We start from the raw sequence: 14,976 nt of genomic DNA on the forward strand, positions 1-14,976 counted from the left end.
AAAGACACACACAGGCAGAAATCAGGATTTAGCAAAAGAGGCCACACTAGCTAAATAGGAAAGGATAGGACAGAATACTAAGCGGTCAGTATTAAAACCCTAAAAATATCCACAGCAGATAATACAAAAATTCCACCATCTAACTAAAGACATGGAATGTATATCTGCATCTCCTGAGAATCCAACTTGACTGAAATATCCAAACACAGTCTAAGCTGGACAAGAAAAAACATTGAATAGTACTGAATTGTAAAGCACACAGCATGTGTGCTGTAGAAACAAAACCAGACACTTATCTTTGCTGATTTGGCAGCAGGGCAGGAGGAACCAGACAGAGATGCAAAACCTCCAAGAACAATGGACAACTGGCAAGGGCTAATGAATCCTGCACACCTAAATATCCCAGTCAGAGCTGCAATCAGCAGGGACACCTGCCCAGGATTGCAACCCAGGGACAACTGCATTACTACCAACAACCACCGGAGGGAACCCAAGAGCAGAATTCACAACAGTACCCCCCCCCTTGAAGAGGGGTCACCGAACCCTCACCAGAGCCCCCAGGCCGATCAGGACGAGCCAGATGAAAGGCACGGACCAAATCAGCAGCATGGACATCAGAGGCAAAAACCCAAGAATTATCCTCCTGGCCATAACCCTTCCTTTTAACAAGGTACTGAAGCCTCCGCCTCGAAAAGCGAGAATCCAAAATCTTCTCAACCACATACTCCAACTCCCCATCAACCAACACAGGGGCCGGAGGATCAACAGAGGGAACGACGGGCACCACATATTTCCGCAATAAAGATCTATGGAAGACATTATGGATAGCAAAAGAAGCCGGAAGGGCCAATCGAAAAGACACAGGATTAATAGTCTCAGAAATCCTATAAGGACCAATAAAGCGAGGCTTAAACTTAGGGGAAGAAACCTTCATAGGAACATGACGGGAAGACAACCAGACCAGATCCCCAACCCGAAGCCGGGAACCAACACACCGACGACGGTTAGCAAAACGTTGAGCCTCCTCCTGAGACAACACCAAATTGTCCACCACATGAGCCCAAATCTGCTGCAACCTGTCAACCACAGAATCCACACCAGGACAGTCAGAAGGCTCAACCTGCCCCGAAGAAAAACTAGGATGAAAACCAAAATTACAAAAGAAGGGCGAAACCAAGGTAGCCGAACTAGCCCAATTATTAAGGGCAAACTCGGCCAACGGCAAGAAAGCCACCCAATCATCCTGATCAGCAGATACAAAGCATCTCAGATAAGTTTCTAAAGTCTGATTAGTTCGCTCGGTCTGGCCATTTGTCTGAGGATGAAATGCGGAAGAAAAAGACAAATCAATGCCCAGCTTAGCACAAAAGGCCCGCCAAAACCGAGAAACAAACTGGGACCCTCTGTCGGACACAATATTCTCCGGAATACCATGCAAATGAACCACATGCTGAAAAAACAACGGAACCAAATCAGAAGAGGAAGGCAATTTAGGCAAAGGCACCAAATGGACCATCTTAGAGAACCGGTCACAAACAACCCAGATGACAGACATCTTCTGGGAAACCGGAAGATCAGAAATAAAATCCATAGAAATATGCGTCCAAGGCCTCTCAGGGACCGGCAAAGGCAAAAGCAACCCACTAGCACGGGAAAAACAAGGCTTGGCCCGCGCACAAGTCCCACAGGACTGCACAAAAGAACGCACATCACGTGACAAAGAAGGCCACCAAAAGGACCTACCAACCAAATCTCTGGTACCAAAAATACCAGGATGGCCAGCCAACACAGAACAATGAACCTCAAAAATCACTCTACTAGTCTATCTATCAGGAACAAACAGTTTCCCCACTGGACAGCGGTCAGGTTTGTCAGCCTGAAATTCCTGAAAAACCCGTCATAAATCAGGGGAAATGGCAGAAAGGACCACCCCTTCTTTCAGAATGCCGACCGCTTCAAGGACCTCAGGAGAATCAGGCAAAAAACTCCTAGAGAGGGCATCAGCCTTAATATTCTTAGAACCCGGAAGATACGAGACCACGAAATCAAAACGGGAAAAAAACAAGGACCATCGAGCCTGTCTAGGATTCAGCCACCTGGCAGACTCGAGGTGAATCAGATTTTTATGATCGGTCAAGACTAGTGTTGAGCGATACCGTCCGATACTTGAAAGTATCGGTATCGGAAAGTATCGGCCGATACCGGCAAAGTATCGGATCTAATCCGATAACGATACCCGATACCAATACAAGTCAATGGGACTCAAGTATCGGACGGTATCCCTGATGGTTCCCAGGGTCTGAAGGAGAGGAAACTCTCCTTCAGGCCCTGGGAACCATATTAATGTGTAAAATAAAGAATTAAAATAAAAAATATTGATATACTCACCTCTCCGACGCAGCCTGGACTTTACCGCCGTAACCGGGAGCCTTCTTTGCTTAAAATGCGCGCGTTTAATGGTTTCCGTGATGTCACGGCTTCTGATTGGTCGCCCATGTGACCGCGACGCGACCAATCACAACAAGCCGTGACGTAATTTTCAGGTCCTGAATGCCTAGAATTAGGCATCAGGACCTGAAAATTACGTCACGGCTTGTGATTGGTCGCGTCGCGGTCACATGGGCGACGCGACCAATCACAAGCCGTGACGTCACGGGAAGCAGTAAACGCGCGCATTTTAAAATTACGTCACGGCTTCTGATTGGTCGCGTGCCACCCATGTGACCGCGACGCGACCAATCACAAGCCGTGACGTAATTTTCAAATCCTGAATGCCTAGAATTAGGCATCAGGACCTGAAAATTACGTCACGGCTTGTTGTGATTGCTAGAAATACCAGAGAAAAAAGACTAGGCCAATAACGGTATGCACACCCATAGAATATACAAAAAATCTCAAAAATGTTTATTATACCTCAAAAAAGACAAATACAATAAAACCATTTAAAAAGGCCTGAATACAGAACCATGAACCACCACCCCTAAGCACATATGCCATGGAATGACAGACACAACAATAAAGTGCAAGAAAATTACACAATGTCTCCTATCTATACAGATAATGGCTCAATATAGCAGGCATGAACATATGAAAATGTAAAGGACTGAACAGAGATATATATTGACTTATAATAATACACTGGCGGATAGTCAAGTGATGAAATTACTGCAGTTCAGTGTATTGAGTATAGAAATATAAGGTGTTAAATGAGCATGCTGTTTGCCCAGGATGATAGAAATATCAGTATTGGCATGTTAGTCTGGGCTTCGGTTGTAAGCAAAAAACCTCAATCAGGTGTGCACTGGCAACCCCATATTATCCAGAGTGCAAAGTAATGCAAATGCAGCCTAATGAATACATAATAGTAAGTAAGCTGGAACAGAGGGAAAAAAAAAAAAAAAGTGTCCAGCAAGGACAATACCAACGCTGAGCAATGAACCCAGATGCTGACGAAGCTGCGCCTGCAGCGATACGCGTGGGGCTTCTGCCTCACCCCTTAGCCCGTCTCCTGTCTTTCTCAGGCATCTGGGTTCATTGCTCAGCGTTGGTATTGTCCTTGCTGGACACTTTTTTTTTTTTTCCCTCTGTTCCAGCTTACTTACTATTATGTATTCATTAGGCTGCATTTGCATTACTTTGCACTCTAGATAATATGGGGTTGCCAGTGCACACCTGATTGAGGTTTTTTGCTTACAACCGAAGCCCAGACTAACATGCCAATACTGATATTTCTATCATCCTGGGCAAACAGCATGCTCATTTAACACCTTATATTTCTATACTCAATACACTGAACTGCAGTAATTTCATCACTTGACTATCCGCCAGTGTATTATTATAAGTCAATATATATCTCTGTTCAGTCCTTTACATTTTCATATGTTCATGCCTGCTATATTGAGCCATTATCTGTATAGATAGGAGACATTGTGTATTTTTCTTGCACTTTATTGTTGTGTCTGTCATTCCATGGCATATGTGCTTAGGGGTGGTGGTTCATGGTTCTGTATTCAGGCCTTTTTAAATGGTTTTATTGTATTTGTCTTTTTTGAGGTATAATAAACATTTTTGAGATTTTTTGTATATTCTATGGGTGTGCATACCGTTATTGGCCTAGTCTTTTTTCTCTGGTATTTCTAGTATTCATTTTACTGACCAGGTTTTGCACCCCATTTTCATGAGATTAGCAGGGGTGCACCGCTTATATAAATTACTATATGGCTTGTTGTGATTGGTCGCCTCGCAGTCACATGGGCGGCACGCGACCAATCAGAAGCCGTGACGTCACGGAAACCATTAAACGCGCACATTTTAAGCAAAGAAGGCTCCCGGTTACGGCGGTAAAGTCCAGGGGCCTCCGGACAGGTGAGTATATCAATATTTTTTATTTTAATTCTTTATTTTACACATTTATATGGATCCCAGGGCCTGAAGGAGAGTTTCCTCTCCTTCAGACCCTGGGAACCATACACTGGAAACTTCCGATTCCCGATACCACGAAAGTATCGGATCTCGGTATCGGAATTCCGATACCCGCAAGTATCGGCCGATACCCGATACTTGCGGTATCGGAATGCTCAACACTAGTCAAGACCACAATACGGTGCTTAGCTCCCTCGAGCCAATGTCGCCACTCCTCAAACGCCCACTTCATAGCCAACAACTCCCGATTGCCGACATCATAATTGCATTCAGCGGGCGAAAACTTACGGGAAAAGAAGGCACACGGTTTCATCAAGGAACCAACAGGATCCCTCTGAGACAAAACGGCCCCTGCCCCAATCTCAGAAGCATCAACCTCAACCTGAAACGGAAGAGAAACATCTGGTTGACGCAACACCGGGGCAGAAGTAAATCGGCGTTTAAGCTCCTGAAAGGCAGAGACAGCCGCAGAGGACCAATTCATCACATCAGCGCCTTTCTTCGTCAAATCGGTCAAGGGTTTAACCACATTGGAGAAGTTAGCAATGAAACGGCGATAAAAATTAGCAAAGCCCAAAAATTTCTGAAGGGATTCACCGATGTGGGTTGAATCCAATCATGAATGGCCTGAACCTTAACCGGATCCATCTCTATAGATGAGGGATAAAAAATAAAGCCCAAAAAAGAAACCTTCTGCACTCCAAAGAGACACTTAGACCCCTTCACAAACAAAGCATTATCGCGAAGGATCTGAAATACCATCCTGACCTGTTTCACATGAGACTCCCAATCATCGGAAAAAATTAAAATGTCATCCAAATATACAATCATGAATTTATCAAGATAAGTCCGGAAGATATCGTGCATGACGGACTGAAAAACAGATGGAGCATTAGAGAGCCCGAATGGCATCACAAGGTATTCAAAATGGCCTTCGGGCGTATTAAACGCAGTTTTCCATTCATCACCCTGCTTAATACGAACAAGATTATATGCCCCCCGAAGGTCAATCTTAGTAAACCAACTAGCCCCCTTAATCCTAGCAAACAAATCGGAAAGCAGAGGTAAGGGGTATTGAAACTTGACCGTGATCTTATTCAAGAGGCGATAATCAATACAGGGTCTCAAGGAGCCATCCTTCTTAGCAACAAAAAAAAAACCTGCTCCCAACGGTGAAGAAGATGGCCGAATATGTCCTTTCTCCAAAGACTCCTTAACATAACTCCGCATGGCGGTATGTTCAGGCACAGACAGGTTAAAAAGTCGGCCCTTAGGAAACTTACAGCCTGGAATCAAGTCAATCGCACAATCACAGTCCCTATGCGGTGGAAGGGAACTGGACTTGGGCTCATCGAATACATCCTGAAAATCAGACAAAAACTCTGGAATTTCAGAAGTGGAAGAAGAGGAGATTGACATCAAAGGAACATCATTATGAACCCCCTGACATCCCCAACTAGTCATAGACATAGACTTCCAATCCAACACAGGATTATGTGCCTGCAACCACGGAAAACCCAGCACGATAGCATCATGTAAATTATGCAACACCAGAAATCGACAATCTTCCTGATGGGCTGGTGCCATGCACATGGTCACCTGTGTCCAGAACTGGGGCTTATTTTTAGCCAAAGGTGTAGCATCAATGCCCCTTAAAGGAATAGGGTTCTGCAAAGACTGCAAGGGAAAACCACAATGCCTGGCAAACTCAAAGTCCATTAAGTTCAAGGCGGTGCCTGAATCCACAAACACCATGACAGAAAATGATGATAATGAGCAGATCAAGGACACAGATAATAAAAATTTAGGTTGTACAGTACTGATGGTAATTGAACTAGCGATCCTCTTTGTACGTCTAGGACAGACTGAAATGACATGAGAAGCATCGCTACAATAAAAACACAACCTATTCTGACGTCTGAATCCCTGTTGTTCCGTTCTAGACAGAATCCTATCACACTGCATTGACTCAGGCATCTGCTCTGAGGACAACGCCACAGCACGCACAGTTCTACGCTCCCGCAAACGCCGATCAATCTGAATGGCCAGAGTCATAGAATCACTCAGACCGAAAGGCGTGGGAAACCCCACCATAACATCTTTAACGGATTCAGAAAGACCCTTTCTGAAAATTGCCGCCAAAGCATCATCATTCCATTTAGTCAACACAGACCATTTTCTAAATTTCTGACAATACAATTCTGCCGCTTCTTGACCCTGAGACAGGACCAACAAGGTCTTCTCCGCTTGATCCACAGAATTTGGTTCATCATATAATAATCCTAAAGCCTGAAAAAAGGCGTCTACATTAAGCAAGGCCGGATTCCCAGATTCCAGGGAAAATGCCCAATCCTGAGGTTCACCACGCAGCAGGGAGATGACAATTTTAACCTGCTGAATGGAATCACCAGAGGATCGAGGTCTCAGAGCAAAAAACAGTTTACAGTTGTTTTTAAAACTCAAAAATTTGGACCTGTCCCCAAAAAACAAATCAGGAGTAGGAACCTTAGGATCTAAAACTGGAGTCTGAACAATATAATCAGAAATACCCTGTACCCTAGCAGCAAGCTGGTCTACATGAGAAGCTAATCCCTGAACATCCATGCTAGCACAAGAGTCCTCAGCCACCCAGAGAAAAAGAGGGAAGAAAAGACAAAGCAGGCTACAGAAAAAAAAATGGCTCTTTCTTCTCTTCTTCTGAGATGCATTTAACTCATTGTTGGCCAGTTGTACTGTTATGATCCGGTGACCTTGGAGCCGCATGGGACTTTCTCAGGAGTAGGTGGAACCTGTACTGACCGCAAACCCTAAACTGTCACCGCAACTAGAAGTAGCCGTGGGGTGTACCTAACACATCCTAGACACCGCGACACAGCCGGAGGACTAAATACCCCTATAGATGGAAATGGGAATTCTATCTTGCCTCAGAGCAGAACCCCAAAGGATAGGCAGCCCCCCACAAATATTGACTGTGAGTATTAGAGGAAAGACACACACAGGCAGAAATCAGGATTTAGCAAAAGAGGCCACACTAGCTAAATAGGAAAGGATAGGACAGAATACTAAGCGGTCAGTATTAAAACCCTAAAAATATCCACAGCAGATAATACAAAAATTCCACCATCTAACTAAAGACATGGAATGTATATCTGCATCTCCTGAGAATCCAACTTGACTGAAATATCCAAACACAGTCTAAGCTGGACAAGAAAAAACATTGAATAGTACTGAATTGTAAAGCACACAGCATGTGTGCTGTAGAAACAAAACCAGACACTTATCTTTGCTGATTTGGCAGCAGGGCAGGAGGAACCAGACAGAGATGCAAAACCTCCAAGAACAATGGACAACTGGCAAGGGCTAATGAATCCTGCACACCTAAATATCCCAGTCAGAGCTGCAATCAGCAGGGACACCTGCCCAGGATTGCAACCCAGGGACAATTGCATTACTACCAACAACCACCGGAGGGAACCCAAGAGCAGAATTCACAACAATTAGGCCACTCCTCACACTCTGGTAAAACTGGGGGTTGGATAGGAAGTTAGAGAGAAGCTGACTGGGTTTTGCCCAGGTAACATCTGGTAAGAGGAGAGCGTTACTTGGGAAGATTCAGGGGGGTCCCTGTCAGGGGTGGGATCCTGACAGAGGCCTAGCAAAGGACAGATCGTTACGGAGCCTTGCCTGCACCTCATTGCGGCGGCATCTTAAGAAAGGAAACGAAGCGAAGGATATTGTGGAGAAGTGAGAAACGAGATCACAGCACAAAGGCGATAGAACCAGTAGGAGTCATGCCCCGAGATCGGCAACATCCTACTGAGGCGCGTAGCCGGCGGCCGGAACGCCGAGGAAGTAATAGACTCTACGCATTACTTTGAACCAACGGCAGGGCAGTTAACTTTAGGTTGGCTGTCTCACCTTTTACACCTAATGAAGACAACGGAGGCAATTGTGGGAGAGGGGCGTCTCTAGGGTCCCTATAAAATAACTCCAGGCATACGGGTGCGTCCTATCCATATCATCTGGGGGACGGAGAGAGAAAGAACAGAAACATACACGACAGTTGTGAAGACTATCCCGTGGTGCTCAGCAGGGAAGTACTACAACACCCAGGCGCTAGTAGGTAGGCTACTGATTTCCACCTGCAAAGGGAACTCTGGATGTGCCTTCGGACCGGCCGGTCTCAGCCAGCCCTGTTAGCAGTGCTCTGGATTGTGGATGCCGAAGCCTTCAGTAAAGAGGTAAAGAGACTGCACCCCTGTGTCCTAGTCATTTACTGTGACCTACACCGTCACCTACATCTTTAATTGGGTGCCAGTTAGCAGGGCCACGGACCGGGTCAGGCCACCGTGACATCCCCAGAACCGAGAGAGACCCGGTAACGAATACCCCGCTGCCCTGCGTCTGGGGGCCGCTCCACACATATGGCAGCAGGGGCTCAGTATTAGGGGTATCAGGTGCAGTAATAAGGACACATACGGCAGCAGCGGCTCAGTATTGGGGTATCAGGTGTAGTAATAGGGACACATATGGCAGCAGCGGCTCAGTATTGGGGTATCAGGTGTAGTAATAGGGACACATACGACAGCAGCGGCTCAGTATTGGTGTATCAGGTGTGGTAATAGGGACACATACGGCAGCAGCGGCTCAGTATTGGGGTATCAGGTGCAGTAATAGGGACACATACGGCAGCAGCGGCTCAGTATTGGGGTATCAGGTGCAGTAATAGGGACACATACGGCATCGTCGGCTCAGTATTGGGGTATCAGGTGCAGTAATAGGGACACATACAGCAGCAGTGGCTCAGTATATGGGGTATCAGCAGGATGAGGAGTTTGTACGGGTTGGGAATAGATGGTGATGGGACTGGAATATGAGATGTGAAATGTGTCTTTGTTGTATTCTCTGCAGCCGAGTTCGGGCTGGAAGAAGCTGTCATGTCGGTCTGGGCCAGATGGAAAAGACGGGAAAAATTAACGATTCCATTAGAAAGGACGTCAGCGGTAAGTCATTATCTGTAACTGTGCTGTGATCTCTTATACTGTATGTTCTGTAGGACTGGTATCTACCACTGACAATATGGCGGTAATATTCATATTGGTCTTTATATAGAGATTATTTTCAGTAACAGCGCGGTCATCTGCTGAGGTTCTCCTCCACTATTAGGGTGCGTCACCGAGTTGTAATCAGGGTTACCTGGTTAGGGGCCCACTCAGAAGCTTCGCCCCCCCTGAACCAAAACCCTAGCTACACCTCTGATGCTTAGAAAACTCTTCCATGGAAGTCATCTCCAGACTACAGGTACAAATTTTTCCCAAAAATAAGACCTACCACGGAGAAAAAGCACTAGCATGATTTTGCTGAATTTTTGGAGTACAGTGGCTTGCGGAAATGTTCACCTCCCTTGGCATTTTTCGTGTTTTGCTACCTGACAACCTGGAAATTCACAGTTTTTTTAAGGTTTGCATCAAATAAGGACAAAATAATTGTAGATTTTAGTGTGAAAAAAAGTGGGGATTTTGCCCATTTTTCAAGGCAAAACTGCTCCAGTTCATTCAAGTTAGATGGCTTCCTCTTGTGAACAGCAATCTTCAAGTCTGACCACAAGTTCTCAACTGGATTGAGGTATGGGCTTTGACTAGGCCACTCTAAGGCTGTGTGCACACGTAGCAGATTTTTTTGCGTGTTTTTTTGCGGTTTTTCGCTATAAAAACGCTATAAAACCGCGGAAAAAACGCTAACATTAAGCATCCTATGTAACAGAATGCAATCCGCATTTTTTGTGCACATGCTGCATTTTTTTCCTGAGTGGAATCGCAATCCAGAAAAAAACGCAGCATGTTCATTAAAATTGCGGAATCGCGGCGATTCTGCGCACATAGGAGTGCATTGATCTGCTTACTTCCTGCACGGGGCTGTGCACACCATGCGGGAAGTAAGCAGATCAAGTGCGGTTGGTACCCAGGGTGGAGGAGAGGAGACTCTCCTCCACGGACTGGGCACCATATAAGTGGTAAAAAAAAAAGAATTAAAATAAAAAATAGCGATATACTCACCTTCTGGCGGCCCGACCTTCTCAGCGGCTTCCGAGGTGTGTGTGAAGGACCTGTGATGACGTCGCGGTCACATGACCCGCGGTCACGTGACCGCTACGTCAATGGAAGGTCCTGAACACACAGCATTAGGAACGGAAGCCGCTGAGGTGAGTATAACCTTTTTTTAAAAAAATTTTTTTTAATTATTTTTAACATTCTATCTTTTACTATAGATGCTGCATAGGCTGCATCTATAGTAAAAAGTTGGTCACACTTGTCAAACACTATGTTTGACAAGTGTGACCAACCTGTCAGTCAGTTTTCCAAGTGATGCTACAGATCGCTTGGAAAACGCTAGCATTCTGCAAGCTAATTATGCTTGCAAAACGCTAGTTTTCTGCGGGTATATGCATGCAAATTCTGCATGCGATATACCCGCGGCAGGAGGCGCAGAATTGCCGCGGAAATTTCCGCGGCAATTCTGCTACGTGTGAACTCAGCCTAAAACATTTACACGTTTCCCCTTAAACAACTCGAGTGTTACTTTAGAAGTGTGCTTTGGGTCATTGTCTTGCTGCAAGGTGAACCTCCGTCCCAGTCTCAAATCACTGACAGACTGAAAGGTTTTGCTCAAGAATATCGCATCATCCATCTTCTCTTCGACTCAGACCATTTTACCGGCTGTTACAGCTTCTGAAAAGCATGGTGTTCTTGGGGTGATGAGCTGTGTTGGTTTGGTGCCAGACAGCGTTTACCTTGGTGACAAAAAAGTTCAGCTTTGGTCTTATCTGACCACAGCACCTTCCTCTATACATTTGGGGAGTCTCCTACATGTCTTTTTGCAAATTAAAAATTTTTCTGCTCATTCTTCCATAAAGTTGAAGAGGATTGGAGTGCACACAGACGTACAGATGGAAGGGAGTATGGGGCCCCTGTTGCATAAAGTCAGGAACATTCACCACACACTCTTATTTCAAAATGCAGATTCATTTATTTTAAATCACATGTGAATAGGTAGATTATGTTCATAGGCAATTATTTGGTGCAGGATATTAAGGCGATGAAAGTTACGTTTCAACCCAATCCTGGGTCTTATTCATACAATCGCTCTGGAGGGGGGAGATGAACATAAAATAAGTGATAAATATATTCAAAACCATAGTAAGACAATATGAACAAGAAAACAATATTTACATTATGTACATATACTCAAAATTTTGGTAAAGCATGTATAGTTATATAAACAGCAATGTACAACAAATTGTCTATGGCATTGTTTTAACTAAGCCTGGTTGTATAGTGTAGTGCAGCGGGGTTTGTACAGTGCAACAGATAAGCAGGGACCACAGAAAGTTCAACATAAAAATGTATTTATTTCCAGATTCACATAAACAGAAGTGTCACGGATCCCTCTCAGTGGTGTCTCTAATTCGTCACATACCAGCTCTCAGCACGTGACTTGGGGTTGTGCCTGCAAGGGTTAATCTATCTCACCACTCTCAGTCCAGCATTCAACCTCTGTCCTATGCTGTGATGAGAGCATAAATCACACACCGACCCAAGCCACACACCCGTTCATACACGCTGCCACCACTCACCGAATACATGGGCGATTAGTCCCGGACTATTACTAATACTGTCTACCACTCATAAAGCTCACACAGTTTAAGGCTATGGATTCTTTAGAACATTCAAGGTTCAACTTGTTAAAGCTTTATGCTTTAATACAAAAAAGCTCAGTGCTTACAGTAAGAAAAAGGTATAAAAATATGATAATAAAAAGACATACAACTATGCAAAACAGTACAAAATAAACAGGAGAAAATTTACAGAAATAGCTAACTTGTAGTCTGCTTCTGCTCCCTGAGGGGGGGGTGAATATGGAGTTGGTGGAACACATCAGCTTCCCAGGCTGCCCTCACATGTGAACACGATTCTATGTATACGGGCCTAATTTATAGATTTACTCTAGAGATCAGACTTCCAGACCAGCCCCTCAGGCCAACACCATCACTGCTTGTTTTTGATTGGACCGCGGCCGCTCCCCCAATGAATATATTATTTCTCTGAGATTCTTCCTGTAAAGATTCCCACAGATAGTGTCAGACTGTAAGTGATCTCTCTCTTCTAAAGAGCTCGGAGGTGTCAAATGTTCCCTTTCTTCTTGGTTCCCAGCACGACCCCCTGGTGAGATTGGAGACAGAAGTCTGCTGTCTCAGGAAAATACATATTAACACCTGGGTGAGACCTGCAGCCCTCAGGACAGATGTTACATTATTACTAGTCACACAATAAACCTATACATAGTTCACTGCACACATATATATTTATACATATTTCACCACAAGAAGCAATATCCTTTGGTTCGCAGCCGGGTTCCCACAAACAGTCCTTGTTCAACCTGTTGCCGTGGGCAATGGCACCGCAGGAACTCATGGGTGCGTCAGCCACTTTGAAGTCCCTGGGTCAATGTTGGCTTCACACAGGCCTGAGTTGCACAGAGCCTCCTGCTCTGCAGCTTGCAAGACTCAAAACTGACACCCAAGACCAAACTGAGAGATTTAATGGAATCATGGCCATAGAACGACTCCCAATACCCAGAGTGGAGAAAGGGATTCGCTCCACTACCAAACCTGCAAACCCTTCTAAAAATAAAAGCCAATGTCTGGTTTTCATAAAAATCTGACTGGGTCAACTACTTGGACCCAAGCCACACTTTATTTTATTTTGCCTTGTGATTCACAGGCGTTTTGCTGTAAACACAAGGCGCTCCAGTGGGTTTAATATGAATCCGTCCGCATCCTGGGGACACACACCGGCCCTCGTATATAATCCCCTCTCACTAACTCACAATAGTAACAGGTATACAACAAGTGTATGAATAGCGATGAATAGGATACTCAGGAGCAGCACCTGTGTGCAGTGAGAACAGACAGTTGGTCTTATTGGGTATAGTGGTATTTTGGGCAACAACCATGTAACCAATAATTTGCACAAACCATGCAACAGATAGGTAGAAAATAGGTATGAAGATAAAATAAAGTGGGGATATGTTGTAAGGGAGCTCTGTAGTGGGTTAGGGTTGAAGTAAATACCTTGGAAGTTTCGTCTTTAGAGGTAGTGTGTCTTTTAAACTCCTGATGGGGAGAGGAAGTGGATGTAACCTAAAAGGTAAAGAGAAGTTTAAGAGGCGAATAGGGTCATAAGGAGAATGTCCTGACATAATACAGAGCAAGATACCTTGGGAAGGAGAAGGGATCAAGCACTCCTTATGGTATGTCTACCTCTTAACCTTCTCTCTGTGACCATGATGACACCAAAGTTTCTTTAACTGCGGGAGCCTAGAGGAACTGCAGAGGAGATATGCTGGTATGTATGTTATGTACCAAATGTGTAGTGTGTATATATACATGTGTATGTATGTGCAGTGTGTGTGTACACAGTGGCATGTAAATATTTGGGCACCCCTGGTCAAAACTACTGTTATTGCGAACAGTTAAGCAAGTTGAAGATGAAATAATCTCTAAAAAAAAGTTGCCTATATTTGAAGATGACATATTTCCTTTATATTTTAGGCAAAAAAATATATATTGTATTTTTTTTTTTTCATTTTAAACTTTGCAAAAAAAGGAAAATGGGCAAATGCAAAAGTTTGAGCACCCTTGGAGATTTGTGTGCTCAGTTAACTTTGGCCAAGATTTCAGACCTTAGCATGGGTTATGGCGTGTTCACTGTCATCGTTAGGAAAAGCCAGGTGATGCAAATTTCCCAGCTTCATAAAAACCCAGCCTCCTCTAATCTTGTGCCAAAAAACAGCAGCCATGGGTTCTTCTTAGCAGCTGCTTAGCACTCTGAAAATGAAAATGGTGGAGGCCCACAAAGTAGGGGAAGGCTATAAGAAGGTAGGAAAGCGTGCTCAAGTTGTCCTTTTCACAGTTCAAAGTGTAATTGAGAAATTTCAGTTAACAGGAACAGTAGAGGTCAAGATAAGGTCTGGAAGATCAATCAAAATTTCAGTGAGATGCTCACAGGATTGCTAGAGAGGCAAATCAGAACACCTGCTGACTGCGAAAGACCTTCAAAAACATTTAGCAGACTATGAAGTTGTGGCACATTGTTCTACTGTTCAGACACACCTGCACAAATATGGCCTTCATTGAAGTCATCAGAAGAAAACCTCTCCTGTGTCCTCACCATAAAATTCAGCTTTAGAAGTATACAAAGAACATCTAAACAAGCCTGGTGCATTTTGGAAACAAGTCCTGTGGACCAATGAGGTTTGTGATGATCTGAGGTTGTGGGTTGTATTAATCACGTAGGCAGGTTAACTATGCAATTAGTTTTATTTCTTCCATCTACGGTTTTACAGTAATTCCAGGTAGATGGCCACAATGAGATGCCCCCAGTCCACTCCTATCTCAGGACCACTAGTTCCACTGCCCCTGTACCAGGCGATACCCACTGTCTCCCAACTTTTGGTTGGCCCACAGCTTTTGTATCTCCCACCAGTATAGTCTGC

The 14,976-nt window shown here is 44.5% G+C and overlaps 1 long non-coding RNA gene across 1 annotated transcript in view; it reads right to left on the reverse strand.

The window, feature by feature from the left end:
• Nucleotides 1–11,469: 11,469 nt before the first annotated feature.
• LOC143769165 (uncharacterized) overlaps nucleotides 11,470–14,976 on the reverse strand; it is a 122,973-nt gene continuing 119,466 nt past the window's right edge. The window contains exons 2-3 of the long non-coding RNA XR_013214239.1: nucleotides 13,553–13,621; nucleotides 11,470–11,566 (exon numbers count right to left, since the gene is read on the reverse strand). This is a non-coding gene — a long non-coding RNA (uncharacterized LOC143769165). The remainder of the gene's footprint in view (nucleotides 11,567–13,552; nucleotides 13,622–14,976) is intronic.

This window comes from Ranitomeya variabilis, chromosome 4 (assembly GCF_051348905.1).
Source record: "Ranitomeya variabilis isolate aRanVar5 chromosome 4, aRanVar5.hap1, whole genome shotgun sequence".
Taxonomy (NCBI): domain Eukaryota; kingdom Metazoa; phylum Chordata; class Amphibia; order Anura; family Dendrobatidae; genus Ranitomeya; species Ranitomeya variabilis.